Source organism: Protopterus annectens, chromosome 4.part1 (genome assembly GCF_019279795.1).
Source record: "Protopterus annectens isolate FY-2018-M chromosome 4.part1, PAN1.0, whole genome shotgun sequence".
In the NCBI taxonomy this organism is placed as follows: Eukaryota; Metazoa; Chordata; order Ceratodontiformes; family Protopteridae; genus Protopterus; species Protopterus annectens.
Window position 1 is genome coordinate 318,858,608 of NC_056734.1, and position 22,733 is coordinate 318,881,340.

Here is a 22,733-nt window from a genome sequence, read left to right on the forward strand (position 1 = left end):
AGCAGTGTTTTTTGCTTTGGAGAGGGCGGCCTTCACCTGAGCATCAGAGATGTTTGGGAGACTGCACTCTGCCGGGATAGATACTTGCTCTTTTGGCGGGGGAGAAGTTTGCACTGAACCTGTCTGCCAGGATATTGGCGATGTCTGTGGGTTCAGTGTATTTTTGTCGCTTAGAATCAACTCAGAACAAGTCTGGGAGTTGCATCCCAGGTTCCTAACATAACTGAAAAAAGCCTTATGATTGTCTTTAGTGTCCTGTGCAATTTTTCTCTCGAAGCTGGCCTTGGAGGATTTTATGAGGGATCGTAATTTTTTGCTAGTACTGATCAGAGATGCCTTCCCTTTTAGGGATTTTGCTCTATCATGTAGTAGCTTCCTCCTTTTGTTGTACAGTTTATTTATGGCTGGGGTCCACCAGGCTGGATGCCTGCCTTTGGATGATTGGGTCTTGATTTTGTTTGGGATAGCATGATCCATGCATTCCTGGAGATATCCTTAAATTGCATTTATATAGGATTCTGCAGTTTGGGCCGTAGTTTCCACTGGCCCTGGGGCCTTGAAGGATTCCACTTTGGTTTTGAGAAGTGTGAAGTTCGCTTTTGAGAAGTTTTTCACTGTGGTTTTCTGGGCTGGGGTGGGGTCAGGATGTGGATATCCAGTGAAATTAATTTATGGTCTGATCTTACCAATGAGGGATATACTTCTGGTATGGAGCATAGAGTCCCCATGTTGGTAATGATCAGGTCTAGTATGTTTTCCCCTCTTGTGGGAGTGGTGACTAGTTGTTCCATAGCATTTGAGTTTATAAATTCCAGGAACCTTTGGGCTAAGGTGCTGGGGCTTGAGTAATGCTCCCAGTTTATGTTTGGGTAGTTGAAGTCACCCAATATAATGCTGTTCGGAGAAATCTTCATGTTCTCCAATGTTTTCAGGAAAGCCGAGTGGGATTCCTGACTTTGAGAGGGTGGTCTGTAGGATGCTATAAACTGAAAAGCAGTCTTGCCCACTGCCAGTTGTACATGGATGGTCTCCGATACTTTGTGCAATGCCACTAACCTGGAGGTGTGGATATCCTTGATAAATATGGAAACTCCCCCTCCTTTTGTGGTTTGGTCCGGGTTTTGGGGCCGAAAAGCATGATATGAGGTATAACCTGGTAGTGCTGGGGTGCTCTCTGGAGCCTTGAACCAGGTTTCTGTCATTGCACAGATATTGATGTTCTCCATACTGAGGAGAGCTTCGAGTGCATGCATCTTGAGGTTAAGACTTCTGGCGTTTAGCAGCATTACCCTTAGTTTCTTGTTCCTTGTGCTGTCTATGGAGGTGGGTTTGACTTTTGAGCCTTGCCTAGGAAAGGCACTATGGGGGTGGCAAGAGCCTTTGCTAATATCCGAAAGCCCAGGGGTGACAGGTGCAAGCCATCCCTAGCGAAGCAACGTGGCTTGTCGAGCATGTCATCCCAGGCTGCCAGACACTGGATCCCCTTTGAATGACACCAAAATTTTAGCCAATTGTTAAAATCGATAATTTTGTCTATATACTGTGGCATCATTCTAGGTGAGGATAAGATGCTGCTCAAGGTCAGGGTCATACTGGCCTGGGCTATATGATCAGAGAGCTACTCTATGTCTCTTTTCATGTAGTTGAGGGAGGTACGTCTCAGGTCATTCATGCCAGCATGTACAATGACTGAGTCATATTTGTATTTGCTTTGGAGTGACCTTAGTGCTTGCATTATGTGGTGGATCCTAGCGCCCAACAGGCAGCTCACTGTGACCTTCTCTTTATTCAGCCTGGTGAGCGGGACGTCAGTGTGTCTAACAATAGAGTCACCTATTACAAGAGTATCAGGTGTGTTATTCAGCCTTAAGAGCTGTGACTGCTTGGCACATTGACTTTGTGTGCTATGTGTTGTACATGTTTTGTTTTGAGGTAGCGTTTGCTTGGATGACTGCTTTGGAGGTCTCTGTTGCTTAGGTAGATTTTTATTTAGAGCCTCTGAGTATGTTTTTGTGTTTTTATGTGTTTGGTTCACTGTTGTGGTGGGACTATGTGATACTGGAATTGTGTTGTGTGAGGTTACCTTCTCCTCCTGACTGGTTACACCAGTTTTGAGATGAGAGAGCTCAGCCTCCAGTTTGGCTATATGGTTGCATCTCTCACATATATTTGAACCTGTTTGGAGGAGGAGAGGGTTGTCCATATACATGAGACAGTTGTAACATTGCCTCACAATTCCCAGATTCACCAGCTGGACTGGTGAGGAAACCATTGACTGACCTTTGGACATGCTAGAGTAATATATAGGGAACTGAATTAAAATGGGCCAATAGGGGACAAGGTAATCGTAGAGAGTATAAGAGTAAGTAGTGCTTATGGTTTATTAGTGCTAACTTGTAAAATTACTTATTTGGACCAGTGAGGGGCCTTAGAATGAGAATATGGTGTTTAATTTGAGAGATAGAGCAGTTCTAATGGAAAAAGTGAAGAGCAGACTTTGTGGAGCCAGGAATAGTTTAAACCCAATTAGGCGGCGCTGCCCGATGTTGCGCTATGTGCAAAAACGCTCAAAACCGCGCAAAAGATGGTTTTAAGAGAGGGAGATCAAGGAGTTAGGAATTGACCCAAAATGGCCAATAAAACTACAGTTTCAAGGCAGTAACCACACCCACAGGGGCAGGCAGGCTGCTCAATTTTTATCACTGCCACTGATGAACACAGAGACTTCCCTTTAGCCCAAGCAAACAATGGCCTCCAAGAAACTTTCAAACAGTTCAGAACAGCAAATCTGTAACTGAACTTTTTTAAATCTCAGAAAAGTGGAAAAAAAGCAAGATTTTTTTGTTTTTGTTTTTTTAAGGAAAGCAGAGGTTCACAAGTATCAACAAGTTAGAACAGTGCAGTAAATGACCCCACACTTGAGTGCTAGGCCAGAGACAGATAAAATCCAAGTTTTAAGAAAAAAAGGATTTTAAAAATAAGTGCAGGCAGGAAATTCAGTAATCAGCTCTAGGTTGTGTTCTAAATACAGTTACCAACACAGAAATCAAGTTTAACAAGCCAGAAAATGCTCTAAAGTAGGCGGCAATGCAGAAAAACTTAACAAATAATCTGAAGCAAAATACTTAAAATCTCAAAAGTGGCTCCTTTCTTCTCTCAGCATTTTCTCCTCTTGGTGGGTGCTTCACCAACAGCCAACAAGTCCAAAAAGATACCAAAACCACAAGGCAATAGGGTTTTAAGAGAGGGAGATCAAGGAGTTAGGAATTGACCCAAAATGGCCAATAAAACTACAGTTTCAAGGCAGTAACCACACCCACAGGGGCAGGCAGGCTGCTCAGTTTTTATCACTGCCACTGATGAACACAGAGACTTCCCTTTAGCCCAAGCAAGCAATGGCCTCCAAGAAACTTACAAACAGTACAGAACAGCAAATCTGTAACTGAACTTTTTTAAATCTCAGAAAAGTAGGAAAAAAGCAAGATTTTTTTGTTTTTTGTTTTTTTTAAGGAAAGCAGAGGTTTACAAGTATCAACAAGTTAGAACAGTGCAGTAAATGACCCCACACTTGAGTGCTAGGCCAGAGACAGATAAAATCCAAGTTTTAAGAAAAAAGCGATTTTAAAAATAAGTGCAGGCAGGAAATTCAGTAATCAGCTCTAGGTTCTGTTCTAAATACAGTTACCAACACAGAAATCAAGTTTAACAAGCCAGAAAATGTTCAAAAGTAGGCGGCAATAAAGAAAAACTTAACAAATAATCTGAAGCAAAATACTTAAAATCTCAAAAGTGGCTCCTTTCTTCTCTCAGCGTTTTCTCCTCTTGGTGAGTGCTTCACCAACAGCCAACAAGTCCAAAAAGACCCCAAAACCACGAGGCTCACATCATGGATTTAAGGGCCTAGACAGCAAGGGGAAGCTTTCAGAGTTGGGTCCCAGCTAAAGTGCTTGTGAATGGGGTCGTTTTTTCACCCAAGGGTCTTTTATCATTTTTTGTGCATTTATTTCCCTTCTGAAGGTGGAATTTGCTTGAAAACGGCCAGGAATGTCTCTTTTGCCTCATTGGGGTTAGTGACTATGTATTTAACCTCTTTGATGTAGAAGATTAACTGATTTGGATATTTCATCTGGAATTTGATTTTTTTTCTATTAAAGGAGTACCACAGGTTTCTTTAATGTATTCCTCAACTTCATGGCCCTTTTCCTCCCTATTTACATTGACCTCTGTAAAGCAACAACAATAAAGCATTTATAATTTTTATAATTCCCCTTACTTCTGTAACAGAAGCCTACCTTCTCATACTGTGATGGTTTCACTTACAAAATGATTCTCTCACATTTGAATAAAGCTTGCTGGAGTCGCCCAATTACTGACATCATCAAGGCCAGGCAGTGCAGGCACTTTTTTTTTTTTTTAATCAGTTCCCTCCCCTAAAGTGACATCACCACAGCCATCATCTGATTCTAACTAAAATAATAAGACCTACCCATTTTGTGATGTCATGGCTCCCTTGTCCTTCCCCCAGCTTGAGTGCTCAAATACAAGTGCAGGAGGTAGGGTACTTCTTTTTAGCATCGTGTTTCCAGTACGCTGTATTTCCCTATTGGAACCTTGTTTGAGTCTCTTTCTGCATCAGCTTCCCTCGTGGATTTATACTGGTGAGTATGACATTTTTTGTAGAAATACATTGTTTGACAGCAAAGTATCAGTATCTCTTTAAAGTGGCATCTTCATTTCTCCTGGCTTTTCAGTCGCTGTGCTGCATAAGTTCACACGTGCATCCAAAAATGTTTGAACATTGCTTGTTTGGGTCCTGCTGACCAAACAACTATTGTGGATACATGTATGCACTTGGTATTGAACTGTGGTGCTTTAGTACTGTGCTTTTTTATATTTATTTGCCTTTGCTGCAGCATTCCAGCTGTTCTGTGTGGTGTTGGTTGCCAGTGGCAATTATTACTATAAAGTTGTCTTCTTTCTGAAGTTATTTTCTCTAACTTTCCTGAAGAGCAGTACCACTGACTACCTTAAAGATTTCCTGTTCAATATGGGTAGTGGTTGTGCCATCTTGTAATCTGTTCAGTGAGAAGGTGTAATGAAAGAACTTGCTGTCCGTTGTCTGATGCATTAGTCCCACTTCAGTCTGCAAATTGGCACTGTTTTACTCCTTTAATGCCCTCTACTTCTTTTTTTTTTTATGTAATTTCCTTTCCTGTGGTGTTCCTTTGCCAGCTGTTCCATGTGGTCTTGGTTGCCAATAGCAACTGTTTTTCTTTATGGCCCTGTGATGTCTGAAGTTTTGTGTGTGCAGGACTGTGCAATTACAAACTTCCAAGCCATTATTTTACACTCGCTTAGCTGTTTACTTTTTTTCCTTATTTTATACTCGCTAAACAGCTCAGCGAGTGTAAAGTAATGGCTTGTTAGATTGTAACTGCACACTCACACCGACAAACACTCGATTATGTTGCTGTGCTTCTCCCATCAGTTATTTGCCACCTACGGATTTTTTTATCTAAAATATGTCTCTGCAGACATAAGGGTAGTGGGTTTGATTCTTGTGTTGTTTGAGCAGTGATTGCAAGTGCGTGGGGAGAGAATGAAGTGTATGTGTATGAATGTAGGAGTGCCTGCGTGTGTGTATGACAGAGCGAACAGTAAGGGAATGCATGGAGAGTGTGTGTATGAATGTAAAAGTGCCTGCATGTGTGTATGAGAGAGCGATGAGCAAAGGAATGCATGGAGAGTGTATGACTTTTGAAGTGCCTACGTGTGTGTATGAGAGAGCAATCAGTAAAGTAAGAAACGCCTATACATAAAAAATAAAACACACCATACTAACACTTTTTATATTTACATGTTGTTGTTTGTCTTTTCCCGGTAAGGGGTCACCACAGTGGAACTCCGGTCCACTAATGATTGGCAGTAGATTTTTACGAAACGCAGAGGTGCCAGCTCAACACCCAACCTTCAACGAAGGCACACCCATTTACGTACGCATATCTTTCAAACGCTACCCAACCACGGGGAGGACATGCAGACTCCACACAGAAGGCACTCCCAAGCCAAGCCGAGAACTGAACGGGAGAACCTCTTGCTGTGAGGTAACAACACTACCGCCGTACCACTGCGGCATACTAACACCTTTTAAATTACTAATCTTAAAACCCTTAGAAAGACAGTTATCATTTAAAGAACTACCCATACAAGAGATTGTAATTTACCATGCCTGGGAAACATCTTACTACTTTTGCATTTCAGTATGGTGACATGTTGTATATTGCCTTAACTTTATTTAGATTTGGTGACCCTTTCTTCCTTAACATATATTACCATAAAACTCGAGAAATTATGTATTAAATTTGCATTTCAGTTTAATGTCAAAATTATTTGCATATTTGTAAAACTTGGCTTATAGAATCATTGTTTCTATGTTTTGCCACAGGCTGCATCATCAAAGAAAATGTTAACATTAAGAATGCCTGGGATAAAATATATTATACATCTGAAAATTTCTGCAACCGATCTTACAACCCAAATTAAGCTCCTGTATCTTCTAAGACCTTTGTGATTAGAAATGTATTTGTTATTCTGTTCTTAGGATTCACCTCCATTTGGTAGTAACCTGCCTTCACATCCATTTTGCTAAAAACAGTAGCACCATTGAACATTATGATAATGTCATCCAAAGTGCTTTCCCTCAGGATGGCTTTATTTACCATAAATATATGGCTGACAAAGTTTGCAGATGACTGCAAACTGGGCGCCGTAGTTGAAAACACATCCGACACAGATATCCTTCAGAAGGGTCTCACAGAAACGGATAACTGGTGCCAGAGCCATGGCCTAAAGTTAAATGCCAAGAAATGCATAGTCATACCTTCGGAAAAATAAGGTTACCCTAGCTACCATATAGGTGGCAATCCCTGAACACAGAAGAAGTTATTAGGGACCTGGGAACCCAGGTTGACAGTAGCCTTTCGACACTCATATTGCTAAAGTAGTTAGGAAGACCTTCTACATTGCCCACCTTATCATGAAGGGATTCACATCTAGATCAGGAAGTCATAGTCTCCCTATACTCATCACTCATCAGACCAATGATCGAGTACAATGCCCCATTCGAATGTATCTGACCCGACACTTGCAGCAGCTGGAGAGGCCACAAAGTTCCTCACCAAAAGGATAAAGGGTCTCAAAATCTGTCTTATGCTGCCCGACTGAAAGAACTCCAGTTATATTCAGTTGCTTACCGCTTGCTCAGAGGTGACCTATGCCTGACATACAAGGCCATGTCAAACCCAGATTTGATGAACATGCTTCATCTCAAAAAGCTAGATCCCTCAGAGCCACAAGGCGGGGAGACTTAAACCTCGACACGGTTATTAATAGGACGTGCTGGAGGGATAGATTCATCACCCAAAGACTCCCTATGCTGTGGAACAAAATCCCGGTTTATGTGAGGCAGAGCACCTCGCTGGCCTTGTTCAAGAGGAATCTTGACCAATGGATGGGAGATCGCAGATACACCCCAGGGGTTACCTCAGTGTCACTGCTTGACAGAGGCACAGCAAAATAATGGGCATAGTTTCTCCAAACTAAAGGGGTGGCGTAAGCCACAAAACTATGGGCTAGGCTTATAAATGCCCTCGGGCAGATAGCCTAGTATGAACCTATGAACCTATGAACCTATATCAATGCTACAGTCATAGTGCAGGTCTGTTTTGGCATAGGCATGGTATGCAATGGCTAGCCATTCACTCCAACATCAGGAACTGACCAGCCATTGTCACAATAGCACAGGCATCTGGTATCCCACAGCAGTTCTATTAATTTAGTTTTGAATGCTTCCAGATTGCTTTGCTCCCTAGCTACTCCTGGGAGATTATACCAGCCTGCTGAATCCAGCTTTGAGAATGCACGTTTTCCTGTGGTTGTCTTGAAACATGGTCTGATAAGTATTAAGCCATCTTCCTGACTGTCTCTCAGATAAGAGTTTGGTTAATATTTAGCTTGGATTTTAGAGGTAGACAAAGTCCCATTTTAATAATTTCTATATCTTTGAACCAAGTAGAAAGGTTGTTCTTTCATTGATGGGTAGCTACTTGAAGCATTGGAGGAAATAGCAAAGATGCATATTTGGTTTTGCAAGTAATTCAAATCTACAGATCTTTGTAAAAGTAACAGTACACGTGTTATTTGTATTTGTGGTAGAGTGAAGAGCTATTAAAGGGAGCCCATGCTCAGTTTTTGGGATAAGTATGTTTATAGCTTTGGTTGTGCACATGCTGGAGGCGAGAAGGTATGAGAGCTTGTAGCATAAATTTAGTTATTTAAGGTTCTGCTAATATTATCTGTATGGTTTGTTACTAAGAGAGTAGGGTCCAATGTGATCCTGGATATTTTTTGCTGTGTTACTACAGGCAGCATATTGCCTGATGTGTCAGTTATTGTCAGGTGCAGAGTTTTAGCAAGCTATTACGGGGTGCCAAAGAACATTACATTTGATATTCTCTAATAATATTATCATGTGTGCATTGGCAGATCCTTGCAAAACTTATTCTGAGTTTTTGCATAGGGTGTTAGTGTTTTTACTTGATTTTAACAGCAGATGATAATCAGCATTCATTCCTATATTGAGCTGTGATTTCTTGTGCCACAGATGATGACCTGTAACTTGCTCAGATATGGTAGGGGACACTCTCCAGTTATTTGCATGTGGGTAAATGCCTGGGTGTCATCCGGTTTGAAAAATATTGAAGAATACTTGCTGCTAATCAAGACTGAGACACATTTCCACTTTGTGTCCCATTCTCTTGTGCTTCATGGTCTACGTGTGTGCAAGGCAATTTAGCCTTGCACTGACAGAGTACATTCTGTGGCTTTAAACCATGTCTGTGTAATGTCACAAATCCGATGTTTCTGTATTCTCTACAGAGCTTGTAGGTTGTGCAGTTTCTTCTGAATTCCTTCTGATTGTATTTGCATTGCCATTATTTTTGTCACTGTCTTGATGTGAAATCTGTTTTCAATGTGTAATTGTTTTGTTTAGCATATGGTCATCAGTGATTGTGCTACAGCACTTGAAAGCAGTAGTAGCAGCACATCAGTGAGTATATTTGCTTTTTATGCATATGGCTGTGGGTTCTACTACTGCAACCTGTAGATGGATAGGAAATCATAAGTTGCACTCTAATGTTGGGTGTTGTAGTCGTGACTGTCTTAGTTTCTTTGGTTTGCCATCCATTCCCTATTGCAATGTTACTTTTTTACTGTAACCTAGGTAATGCATTCATCAAAGGCAGTAGGCACACAATCTGTAGATGAAACTCTGAATTGGACATTGAAATGGATAATTCAGATCTGCCTTATGCAAGATATGCAAGGCAGCAGTTAAGGGACTACAGTACAAGGTCAGACCATTGAGATGGCACCATTTTGAGCTTTTACCCTGGGATGCCACTGGAAACGTTCATAGTGTGCCCAGTCAAACTAACCAGGTAATCAACCGGATAACAAAATATTTACTGCAACTTGCTAAGAAAGAGCAAACCTCTACAGGTAGCCAGTAAAGTGAATCAAACCAAACAGCCAGAGAATCATGGAAATTTGTTTATACAGGAAAAAAATCTTAATTACATCAGGTAACATGTCTTGTTACATTTCAATATGTTCATTTTATTCAGTAGTAGTGTAGTAACACCGATGTTTGGAAACAGAAATTTGGTATGCAAACTTGCACATTCTGCATGGCAAATGATGCTTAGGTAGTGTATTGCTTGCATACTTCTCTGTTGTATTTGCACCAGATACTGCTAGTGTGCAGTGCGGGAATAGAAAGATTAAAACATTACCCTGGTATCAGAGGTGGCAGTGCAACATATTCATAGTGGCTTAACATGAGAGTAGCTCTAAGCAAGCACCATGTGAAACCTGAACAAGCACCTAGAATTATTCAGTGCAGCTTCCACACCTTAAGTCTGAAAATGAATTCACATACTCACATGAACAGGAATAGCTGCATATTGATGGCTAAAGGTTTATGGGCATGTTGGGTGTTTACTACACTGCAAAACTAGTATGTAATGGTGGAGATATTTGGAAGGCATGAGCAAACACACCAGTATATTAAAACCATAGCACCAATTGAACTGGAGGTTGGCAAATAGATTTAGTAAGGGATTTTGTCCATGCACAAATATTTCAACAGTGATTCTTTGCAGTGGCATCCATTATCTGATTCAAGGTAAATTAACTGTGATGTCCTTTATTTAAAAAAGAAATCAATAAAAAATTAACTTTGTTATAAGTGACTTCTGGACACAAGAAAAAGGAAGAGGAAAATATAGCAATGTGGTTTGTATGTACAAAGACAAATCCAGGGACACTGCAAAAGTTTTTTTTTTTGCAAACCAACCAGTGAAGTAAAATCATATGAAGGCAAACACTGCATACCAACGCGCTTTGCACATGTAAATCTCAATTTTTAACAAGGTGGAAGCATGAAGTGATACCTTAACACTTACATTAATAAAGATCTAAACTGGTTAATAGTATAAATGTTTTATTCTTTAGCTCCTTGGTGCAAGACCTTACTGGATGTGAATGCAGTCAAGTAAGGCCATGGTTTTAGTGCAGCAAAAAACGTCCCCTCTAACAAAGGAAATGCTATAGCAACGATTAAATTACACGAGTCAAGCACCCTGCTGAGATCTGCCAGTCAATGGAATTACCAGGTCAAATTACCCTCAGGACTTTGACAGCTAGGGAAGCCAAGTGTTATGGGGGAGGGGAGATGTAAATGAACTGGAATTCATTGTCTCACAAATTAGTGCCATTTAAACTAAATTAGAAAAAAAGGCAGCAGTAAACAGCACTTTGAGTGTGTTCTGTGGCATTTGCACTGTTTCTGTTTTAAGTAGTCATTCAGCAGCAGGGAATGTTACTTACACTGTTCTATTTTACTCAGTACTTTGTACTCATGCAGCATCTATGAAATGACAGGAACTTTAGGCAAACGGAGGCCTGCATGATGTAACATTTTTGAGCCAAACAATGATTTCTGGGATACTGAATGGCAACCTGATCTATCCAAACCACATCAATATGCCAGCCTCCAGGTGGTCAGAGTCTGGAATTACATATAAAAATATTTAAAATCCTGTAAATAATCCCAGAGTGCTGTTAAAGTGTAGGAAACATCATGCCATGATGTTTAAACATGTTTCTTGAGTCTGTGGGTGCGGTACTCCTTTAAGAACCTGCAGTATGGAGATAGTAGTTGTCTTGCTTGTCTTATTTGTATTGGGAAGTCTTGAGCAAAGGAGATTTTATTATTATTCCAGGTGAGTGTGCCTTTTTTCTTTGCTGCCAGTATGATTTTATTTACATCTTGGTAGTTTAATATTTTAATATAGACATGTCTTGGTTTCAGTGGTGTTTGCATTTCCCACAGGGCTCTGTGGGCTCTCTCTATTGTTATTTGCTGCATTTCATCAGGTTCCTCCAGCAGGGAATTTATTATTTGCTTGATTGTTGGTATTAGATTGTTATGAAGTACAGTTTCAAGTATTCCTCTGATGATGATATTGTTCCTTCGAGATCTTACTTCCAGGTCTGTTATTTTTGCTTGTAAGTTTTGTATTTCTTTGTCATGGGCATCAGTTCTTTGAGAAATAGAGTCTATTTTTATTCAATTTTCTATTATTTTGGACTCAGATTTTTTCCATTCTGGATATTATTTGGCTGACTGAGTCACCAAAGGTTTGAAATTGTAATGAACTACTGGAATTACCCCTCTGGCTGCTGTGCGTTCTTCCTGGCCATAGCATCTCTTTCTTTCTACAATCTTTCTTACCTTCTAACCCTGCTCTAAGACTAAAGGACCATCCCTGAGTGACAAATAAGAACAACAGGCAAACAATTCCAGCCTCTCTAATAAGAAGTAAAAGCTACTTGCTGTCCTATACCAGAGCGCTGTACCTTGGGAAGCAATAAAGTATGTGTTTCCCCCACCAAGTAGTAAAGTTGATACTTTCTCAAAATTTTTTTTTTCCCAATATGTATTAAAAGTCTGCTACCTAGCCAGGTTACGCAGCAGCCATACCCCTCCTTAGCTCTGCATAACTCGTTCTCTTCTGCTTACCCACCTATAACTGTAAAGTGCCCCTTCCTCTCTCTCTATAAGAGCTATCTCTGATCTCAGTCTCTCCCTCACCCCGGCATAGCTCCTACACACTTCTTTTTTCCTTCCAGGCTAGCTCCCTCTACTAGTCCTGCTTTATACTTTCACCCTTCTTTGTCTCCCTGCAATATTTCCCAAGTACAGCTCTGTTGTACTAGACTGCCTATATACCTCGTAGTCTACTTACTGCAATCCTTTACTTTCTGCCCTTTGCTACCCCTCTTCTTCACCACTTCAGATTATTTCATCCTACACTCACCATTACTTACCAGTAAGGTGAATTGCAGTAGACTGCTGCTCACTGATTGTTCTCTCAGACTCTCTCCTCCTTACCTGTCTGAACCCTGCAACTGTTCCTCTTACTCTCTGCCTCTTGCTCTTGATACCTTTTCCACCCCTCCACTGCCTCTGTTTTTCTTTTTCCCTCCTCCTTCTCATTGCACACTAATAAGTTACTCCTACTAGAATCTTGATCACTTATCGTAGCCTTCTTTGGCCCTCCTCTACTCCACCTGCCTGCACCTAGTTCCCCCTCCCCTTCCCTCATCACTTCCTCCACAAGTCTATGTACACCCAAACCCTGCAAGGTGCCATCTTTACTACTGAAACTACCCCTCTGGCTGCTGTGCGTTCTTCCTGGCCATAGTGTCTCTTTCTTTCTACAATGTAAGTGTGTTCATTGCTGTTTTTGTACTGAAAGCAAACTGTAATAAGTCGAGTGATTGCTGAATTCCTGCCTAGCTTGTTAAAACACAATTAAGTTATTAGGTCGTTCTTATATTATTGTGGGCTGTTATTTCTTCAACTGTTTTAAATTTCTTCTTTATGCTTTCCGACATTTATTTTTTGTTTGTTAAGCCGACATTGCCTAGCTGTAACTCACTAAATACTAGATCAGCCTGATAATTTATGATGAGTGACTAAGAGTTCTGTATACACTGTACAATATGCCTTAGTTTCTATATGTAAAGGTGATTTTCAACTGTGCTTACCATGTGGAGTTGATGCATGTTACTCCACTCCTGTTACACAGTGCTATGGTAACCCTTGGCCTTTCACTTTCACTTTAGAGGGATACTCGCAGTACTTCTTGTCCATAAGTAGCTCGGTCAGCTTGTAAGTCGATACTAGCCTGTAATAACTTAATTTAATCAGTCTAAGGCAGTCTGAGTTAATTTTCCTGGAAAAAGATCAATATTACTTGTATGCACCTGATTATTTGTTTTCATTTCTTGCTATCCTCTTCCCACCCAGATGAGCGAACTTGCTTTTGACTTACACCCCTTTTCTTAACTGTTACTTCTCTATAGCCTGAGGGAGTCTGCATCACCAATTTGCCAGCGACACATTAGTTCGGTCTGGTGAAACTGTTGGTGTAAACACATCTCAGTGCAAAAGCACTTCCAACACATTTTTTAACCAGCGCAACTTAAACAGCCTTTTGACTATCTCTTATTCAACCTAATTATGCACTGAAAAGTGTACATTTGCTGCTAATATAAAATCATTGCTGTACACTAATATAAAATCAGTGCTGTACGGCTAATATAAAATCAGTGCTGTACACTCCAATGCTTAAGTGGTGACTTAGCTGGAGAACCCGGAACCCTCTCAGTTACACTTGCCATCAACATTATGGCGTTCCACAATTTAAGGCAGCTCTAGCAGGGTCTGCATACTAGCTACTAACAGCGTTGGGTGAGGACTGAGCTTGCACCTAGCCTCAATTCTCAACTCGCTTTTTCCTACTGCAGTGTCCTCTGAAGTAGCGTGGGTAGTATAGCTTATTTTTCCTTGTTTAGATATCATACCTTAGGAGCCATCTTAGGTAAAGTGAGTTTTTGTTTTCATGTATTTCTATTTTGTCTGCATAACTGCTCTACTGAATTATATGCATTCTTGAAATAACCTATTACAGTCCTTACATGCCATAGCCTACTGCATAGACTATTGTGTTTCTGCCTGTTTCCTATACTGCACACGTTAACAATATATGTGAACTAGCCTGTTACCTAAATTATGTTGTTGTTGTGTCTTTCAGCTTTTCCCGGTTAGGGGTCGCCACAGTGGAACTCCGGTCTGCTAATGATTGGCAGTTGATTTTTACATGCCAAGTTGCCAGCCCTGATGCACAACCTTCAACAAAGATACGCCCATCCACACATGTCTCCACGCAGAAGATGCTCTAGCTGAGAGTCGAACCGGACAGCATCTTACTGTGAGGCGACAATGCTACCGCAACACCACCATGTTACCTAAATTATAATAAGTGTTAAATGTTAGTCTACCGACTGAATTGCTGCATTTCTATGTTAACTAGATGGCTGTTGCTTTGAAATGAATGATGTGCTGCATATTTGTATTGTCTGAAATGCCTATATCTTGTATCCAAATTAGCCTGGTTTCTCCCTACTCTATTTCTTTTTCTTTTCTCTCCAACCCTCCCAGCTTTCTTACCTTCTAACCCTGCTCTAAGACTAAAGGACCATCCCTGAGTGACAAATAAGGACAACAGGCAAACAATTCCAGCCTCTTCAATAAGAAGTAAAAGCTACTTGCTGTCCTATACCAGAGCCCTGTACCTTGGGAAGCAATAAAGTACGTGTTTCCCCCACCAAGTAGTAAAGCTGATACTTTCTCAAACAATTTTTTTCCCAATATGTATTAAAAGTCTGCTACCTAGCCAGGTTATCCAGCAGCCATACCCCTCCTTAGCCCTGCATAACTCGTTCTCTTGGCCTTGCTTACCCACCTATAACTGTAAAGTGCCCCTTCCTCTCCCTCTATAAGAGCTATCTCTGATCTCAGTCTCTCCCTCACCCCAGCATAGCTCCTACACACTTCTTTTTTCCTTCCAGACTAGCTCTCTCTACTAGTCCTGCTTTATACTTTCACCCTTCTTTGTCTCCCTGCAATATTTCCCAAGTACAGCTCTGTTGTACTAGACTGCCTATATACCTCATAGTCTACTTGCTGCAATCCTCTACTTTCTGCCCTTTGCTACCCCTCTTCTTCACCACTTCAGATTATATCACCCTACACTCACCCTTACTTACCAGTAAGGTGAATTGCAGTAGCCTGCTGCTCACTGATTGTTCTCTCAGACTCTCTCCTTCTTACCTGTCTGAACCCACTCCGTTCGCCCTGCGGGATCACGCTGCTTCCCTACCCTGCCCCCAAATCTCACCCGCCCCCAACATTCCTACATTTATTCCTCCTTCTCTCCTCCCACTTATTCCAATTATCCAATAGCTCTTCTTCCCACCTTACAACTGCTCTTAATCCACCCACTCTAATTTACCCAACTTCAGCCTCTCCTATTCACTCCTCCTACCCAATCTCCTCCCTCTCCTCTCATACATCTCCTCTATCACCTCTCTCTCAATATTCCTGTTCCCCACATCCCTTACTACTATATTCCTGCCTCCTTCATATAACTTCAGACAAACCACTTCTTTCTCCAATTTCATTCTTCATCTTCAAACATACTCTCTACTTCAACTGACATTCCTATCTTTCCTCCCCCTTTGCATAATCATGGTTTCCTCAATCCTCCAGCAACTCATAGTCCCTTGCTTCCTATTTCTCTTTCTGATTCCTTCATGCTATATCAGCTCATACTCTTCCTTTGCTTACCCAATTCCACCAACAAAAATTACATCCACTGAAAACTCCCTTCACCCTAACTCTTACTCTCACTTCCATTCTATCTCCTCTTATCTTATTCTGCCCAATCAACTCTATCTGTTCCACTATAAAATCTTCTCCACTACTGCCAATACATTTACACACAAAATAACCTTACATCCAACTAAACTCTCAATCTGTAAACCTAAATCTCTTAAATCTTTTCGATTTAACAACATATTCTTAGCTGGAGATATCCCCCCCAACCCTGGCCCCATTCTTTTTGCTAACAATAATTACCCAACCCCATCCTCTCCCCTCCCAAACACATTGAAAATCTTCACCTTGAATTCCCAAAGTCTTAATAACAAAGTCCACCTTTTCAAGGCTTGGTTAACCCATAACCAACCAGATACCTTAGCCATTTCTGAGACTTGGCTTAAACCCCATATCTCTGATTCAGAGATACTTCCCCCTGGATACCATATTATTAGAAATGACCGACCTATAAAAAAAGGTGGTGGCTCTGCCATAGTTTACTCTAAATCACTAATGGTATTTCCCCTCCAAATTCCAGTTCCTCAATTCAAAAATACTGAACTTACAGCTGGACTACTGAAATTAAATAGGCACAAAAATATCTGTATTATTGCCCTATATATCTCCCCTGGGAACAATATCCCTATCCTCGAAGACATTCTCCAATGGGCATCTACTAAAGTTAACTACGAAACATACATCTTGAGTGATGTAAATACTGACTGGAACAAAATTAACTCTCTCTCTCCTTCCCAAGCCATCAGCCTTTACAACTTCACTCAAACAATACACCATATAACCCGACCCAACAAAACTAACCCCCCAGGATCCTCTATTGATTGGATCCTAGTCTCCAATGCAAATAAAATCACCAGTTCTGGAACAATTCCAGACACTATTAGTGACCACGTCCCAGCCTGTATTCATCGCACTACCAACTCTTCTCCTCACCAACACGAATACATCCTAACTCATAATCTTAGTAACTTTAACCCTACAACCTTCTCAAACCTATTCAAACAAATGAACTGGCAAGACCTTAAAACTCTCTCTCTTGATGCTGCTATTGACCACTTCAACTCTGTTTTCTTAGAGACGCTTAACTCTCTTGCCCCTATCAGAAATAAAAGGGTAAAAATAAATACTGCTCCTTGGTTATCTAAACATACTAAACAAATTATGCATCAAAGGGACAAACTATAGAAGCTATTCCAAAACAATAAACTGCCCAACACCTTGCTCCAATATAAGCAACTACGTAACCAAGTAAAACAACAAATTACCAAGGACAAAAAATCCTATTACACCAACCTCCAGTCTAATAATAACAACAACCCCAAGAAATTCTGGAATTCAATAAACTCTCTCCTTAATCCCGGCTCCAAAAATAATCCCTGCCCTGACCCAAGTCAATCTGACCTAAAACTATGCCCAGAATTTAACTCTTGCTTCATACAAACAATATCTGACCTAACCAAGACCTTCCCTAGCAATAACCCATCTGTTCCCCTATCTTCCCCCTCCAATTCCTCCAATAACCCTCCCCTCAGGTTCAAGCTCAAGCCTGTCTCAACTAACTTTATAAAAAGACTTCTGTCTAAACATAAACCCTGCTGTAATGCCCCTGACAATATTCCCTCCATTTTCCTAAAATGCGCCGCAGATGGGATAGCACTCCCAATCAGCATCATTATTAATAGATCTATTAATGAATCTTATGTCCCCAAACTATGGCATTCAGCTTACATCCTTCCTCTTCACAAAGGAAGCAAGAACACCAGCATCACAAATTTTTGCCCTATTGGTCTACTCTCACCAATCTCTAAAATCTTAGAAAAGTGTATCCACTTCCAACTTATTCCTTTTCTAACCCAAAACCATCTTCTTACACCAACTCAACATGGCTTTCGCTCTGGCCATAGCACTACTACTGCTCTACTTTCCTTCTTAGAAACTATCAATCAAACCTGAGATTCAGATCACCAGGTCTCTACTGTTTTGCTTGATCTCTCAAAAGCTTTTAATACTGTTTCCCATAAACATCTTCTCCTTCATCTATCAAACCTGCATCTCTCATCTAACTCTCTGTACTGGTTCTCTAGCTACTTATCAGATAGGTCTCAGGCAGTCAAATGGAAAAACCCCATCTCCTCCTTCCTACCTACACCAACAGGTGAACAACAGGGATCCATTCTTGGACCCATGCTTTTTAATATTTTTATTAATAACTTTCACACTGCTATCCCCCATTACCAAAATTATTCAATACGCAGATTATTCAACCTTAGTCTGCTCTGCCTCAAACATCGCTGAACTGCTTCTCAAAACCCAAGCTGCCTTCTGGATGCACCAAAACCACCTCTCCCTTAATGCTAACAAATCCAAAATTCTCCTCATCTCCCCCAGAAAGTCTTACTCCAATGACAAAGACACTTTCAAAGTCCTTAGTAACTCCAACTTCACTATTGAAGTGGTTCCCTCTGCCAAACTTTTCGGTGTTATAGTCGATGAATTCCTAAAGTTCGACATACACATTCAACAAAATATTAAGAAAACCCACCAAAATCTAGGCATGCTATATAGGAATAATCACTTTCTCTCTCACTCCACCAGGCACACTTTGGCCACTACCTACCTTTTGCCCTCATTATTATATGGAGCTCCTCTCTTAACCAACTTGTCATCCTCTATCACCTCCAAACTAGAAAGCTGCTACAATAAAATCTCTAAATTTGCCTCCAACTGTAAAAATTCCACCCATCATTGCCTTTCCCTTCAATCCCTAAATTGGCTAGAACTACCAAACTACCTAAACTATCTGCAGCTCACCACAGCGCACAAACTTATATTTCAGCCATCTAACTGTCCTGCCCTAGCTAACATCCTTCCACCCTACATCCCCAATAGAACTCTCAGATCCGAACATCAAAACCTGATTGCAATCAATAAACCTAAATGTCCAGCTGGCCAACTTCTCTTCTCCTTCACTATTGGCAAGACTTGGAACTCTCTCCCTTCCTCTTTAAGAATAATATCAAACTCTGAAAATTTCAAAACTCAGTTTTTCAAACATCTGTCCACTAAGTGGAAATGCTCCTGTCTTCACCCTACCTAAAACTATACAAGAATACACCAATATCCTACCTAGAATGTAAAAAGGTGAGGCAGTGCATTAGTCTACCCCACCTAAAAATTATCCAAGAACACATTGATATCCCACATGGAATGTACCCTTGCTCTCAAAATGTCCTACAATTATTTATCCTTGAACCCCCTTGTGTAAATACTGTAAACAGATTTTCTTAACTCTCTTCTCTATGTGCTTATATAATGCATGTTCTCAAATTACTCTATAAGAACAGCTTTATAATTGTATAACCTTTTTAGAATAACTTTAGTGAAGTTGTATTTGACTATTTTGTAATAATGAATGTTCCTATTGTAAAAACTGGTCACCTCAATGTATCACTTATATTTTTTCATATTTTGTAATTTGTAATTTGTATTTGTATTTTTGGAGCTTTTCTCCCCGGGCCTCCACTGAAAACGGGTCCCCAGGGCCCAGTGGACCTACCCGGTAATCAAACTGGAAATAAAATAAATAAATAATAAATAAGTCCTTTATTGCTTGCTGGATAGGTAATAAGGCAGATTTTATGTCTTCCAGATTAGCTGGCTGGTCTGTCTTGGATTTATTTGTAGTTTTAGAGTTGTCAGTTTGTTTAGTTGTCTTTTGTATTTTTGAAGTTGTGTCTTTCTCAGGTGAGGCTAGTACTGAGAATTTGGTCTTAGTTGTTGTTTCCATATTATTTTCCTCTTTTGACATCTTGCTGTATAGTGTTTTACCAATCTTGCAGTCAGATGCAGGGCCTTAGTAGCACATGGCTTAAGCTGTTATTCAGAAATCTTAGTTAATCCTGCTGTTTCTGAGCTGAATCTGTCACTTTTTCTTCCTGTTTTGTTTGCTGGATGATATTAGCAGAAAATATATACAGTTATTTCTGTATTATTAATTCTGTGTTGCCTTCTGAGTTTGTTTTAATTCAGGGTATATCAGAGACATAAGTGATAGCAGTGCTCACAGAACAGTGGCCATTTTGAACTCCCAGATACCCAGAATTTCTGAATTTTCTTTTGCAGCTTTTTCATCACAGTTATGAATTGAATAGATAAAAATAGACAAAGCATCGGTACCCCCGTGCTCAAATTCACATAGTTTGGTGCCTCCCAGTTAATTATGACCTTCACCAATGGCCCTTGCAAAAAGCCAGTATCCTGCCAAAAACTGCCTCCCCCAGTCAACTGGCTTTATGCTGAAAAGGAATTTTCCTAACTATTCATATCAAATGCATTTTATATATCCACTGATGGTATATTGCCAATGGATATTTATAGTGATAATAGCTTTTATATATCCATCAGCAATCTATAACTTGTCCCTGTCCTACTTCCCTCTCTTCTATGAAACTGAGAAGCAACAGGTATGGTGATTTGTCAAGTGCCATTCCTTCACAAAATCTAGGGAGGGAAATCAGCCTATAAATTTTTAGACTTCAGGTCCCCTAAACCTTGGGAAACTCTACCACTGTTGCTTCATGTATATACTTAGGATCCTCCTCCTTATCCATGATATCATTAAACACTCTCACTAATGCTTCACCTTGCTCAGACACTATATCCTTATAAAAATCCAGAAGGAACCCATCCTGATTCCAACTGCTTGGTGATAACCTCCCTAAACATACCTTTGGAAAATGTTCCATCCACCTTTTGTATGTACCTCTCATTATATAATATTATGAAAACCTGAAACTACCCACCTACCTTTTATTCCCTACACATCTGCATTCTTTATTTCTTAACTTTCCATATCAAATGGTCGGCTTCTATTTCCCATTTCATCTGTCCTCTTGCTGCCCTCCTATCTCATTAAATCACCATTTGTGTCTTTTTATTCCCCATTCTCGCCTTCAAGCAATCTCCCCAAACCGTATATCTTGCTGGATGTTTTGTAGATCTCTCATCTCTTCATTAAGACTGTTCTCTTCTTATTTATCACCCTCTATATCCTATTATTATTGCCCTTTCCACTGTCTTAATACTATCCCACTCCATAATAATTGCAACCTGCCAAAGAGATAAAATCTCCACAAGAATAAATGACAATTCTACAATTATACTCACTTGTGGTAAAGCAAGAAAAAGGAACCTGTAGAATATTGAGTTTAGTATTAATATAAAATCAAACCTTCTAAAAAAAGTTCAATGAATATACAAAATAACAATGAATTATATATTTCAGACATAAAGTGTTCCAGTCTTTTATCTAGTATAAAAGAGAGTTTTACCAACATAGTGAGTTTTATACAAAATGAATTGTGAAGTGATCATATAACTGATGATCACTAAATACATACCTACACATGTTGACAACGGCTGTGCTTAGAACAGCTGTTATAAAAATATAAAGGCTACTACTACTTATTTTTTCTTCTCATTTTTTTCTGTCTTTAGATAACTCAGTGGTTGCACCATATAGTCAAAACGTCTACAGGTCCTTTGTCTTGAAAGGTTCTCTAGGAGGATTTATGTACCAGTAAAGCCCCTGCTCATGGAGTTCCTGGCTATGGTCCTTGCATTAGAATAAGTAGTTTAATCTGCCAGCACTGCACAGCAGGATGGCACAAATTTGATCATACTGTAGCTGCGAGTGATTTTGTTTAGTCTATGCCCCATTCCTATGCTGTTGACTAGCTTACTCTGTGCTGAGCAATCCATAAGGTGTACCATAAGTGCATATCTACCTAGCCACAGTAGCTGCATCTCTACAATGTCTCTGTCCTCCCCAGTTTGGAGATCATTCTCTGAGTCCTGCACTCCACTGTGTCTCTGCAAGAAGATTCATCTACCCTGATCCCATTTCCTGAGGGAAGGCATACCCATCATTCCCTGACAGTGCTATCAAGCATAACTGGCTGCAAATCAAACTTAGTTCACTTAGGATCTGGTCAGAGCTTTATCTATCTTTGCCACTGAGGAAGCTTAATTCTGGTACCATTATTCACATTTCGACAAAAACATCTGAAAGCCTAGAAAATTTCACCAGAATCCAATATGAACTATCCTGGCCTTTCTTTGGGATTATTGTATTATATAATGCATTACTATCAGCTGTTGCCGCTGTGGTGCAGTGGTTAATGTTGTCACTTCACAGCAAGAGGTTCTTCAGTTCAGTTCTTGGTTGAAGCACCTTCTGTACAGAGTCTGCATGTCCTCCCTGCGGTCAACTGAATTTAAGGACATGCAGGTAGGTGCACGAGTGTGCATCAGTGTGTCTTCTGAGAAGGTTGGTCACTGGGCTGACAACTCAACACTGTAAAAATCCACTCGTGATCAATAGTGGACATGAGATCTGCTGTGGCAACAGAATCAAATCATGTCCTCGCATTTTGAATAAATGTTCATATCTCTGGAACCATACGGCTTATGAAAGAAGTATAAATGGCAAACCCTTCAGCACAAACTATTTTTATTGTGGTGGTATCATTTAGGTTCTAGGTCTTAAACTGAATTTTATAAGTCAAAGTACACACAGTAACTATCACACTTGTAATATCTTGTAAACAACTTACAATATCTCAGCAACCACTAAAGTTACACAAACACTGTCAGCAGCATTTTTTTCATGTAGCTGAGAGCTTTCGTGTGAAGCTAAGGAGTTCTGTCTAGGTTACTTGGCTGTTGAAATATTTAGAAAAAAATGTAAAAATTATATCTGTATAAATTAATATCATAAAAACAATAGTTGATATCTATTTACCTGCACTAGACAGAGGTCATATATTAATGAGGTTAAGATTTCCATTGTGTAAGCTTTGAGATG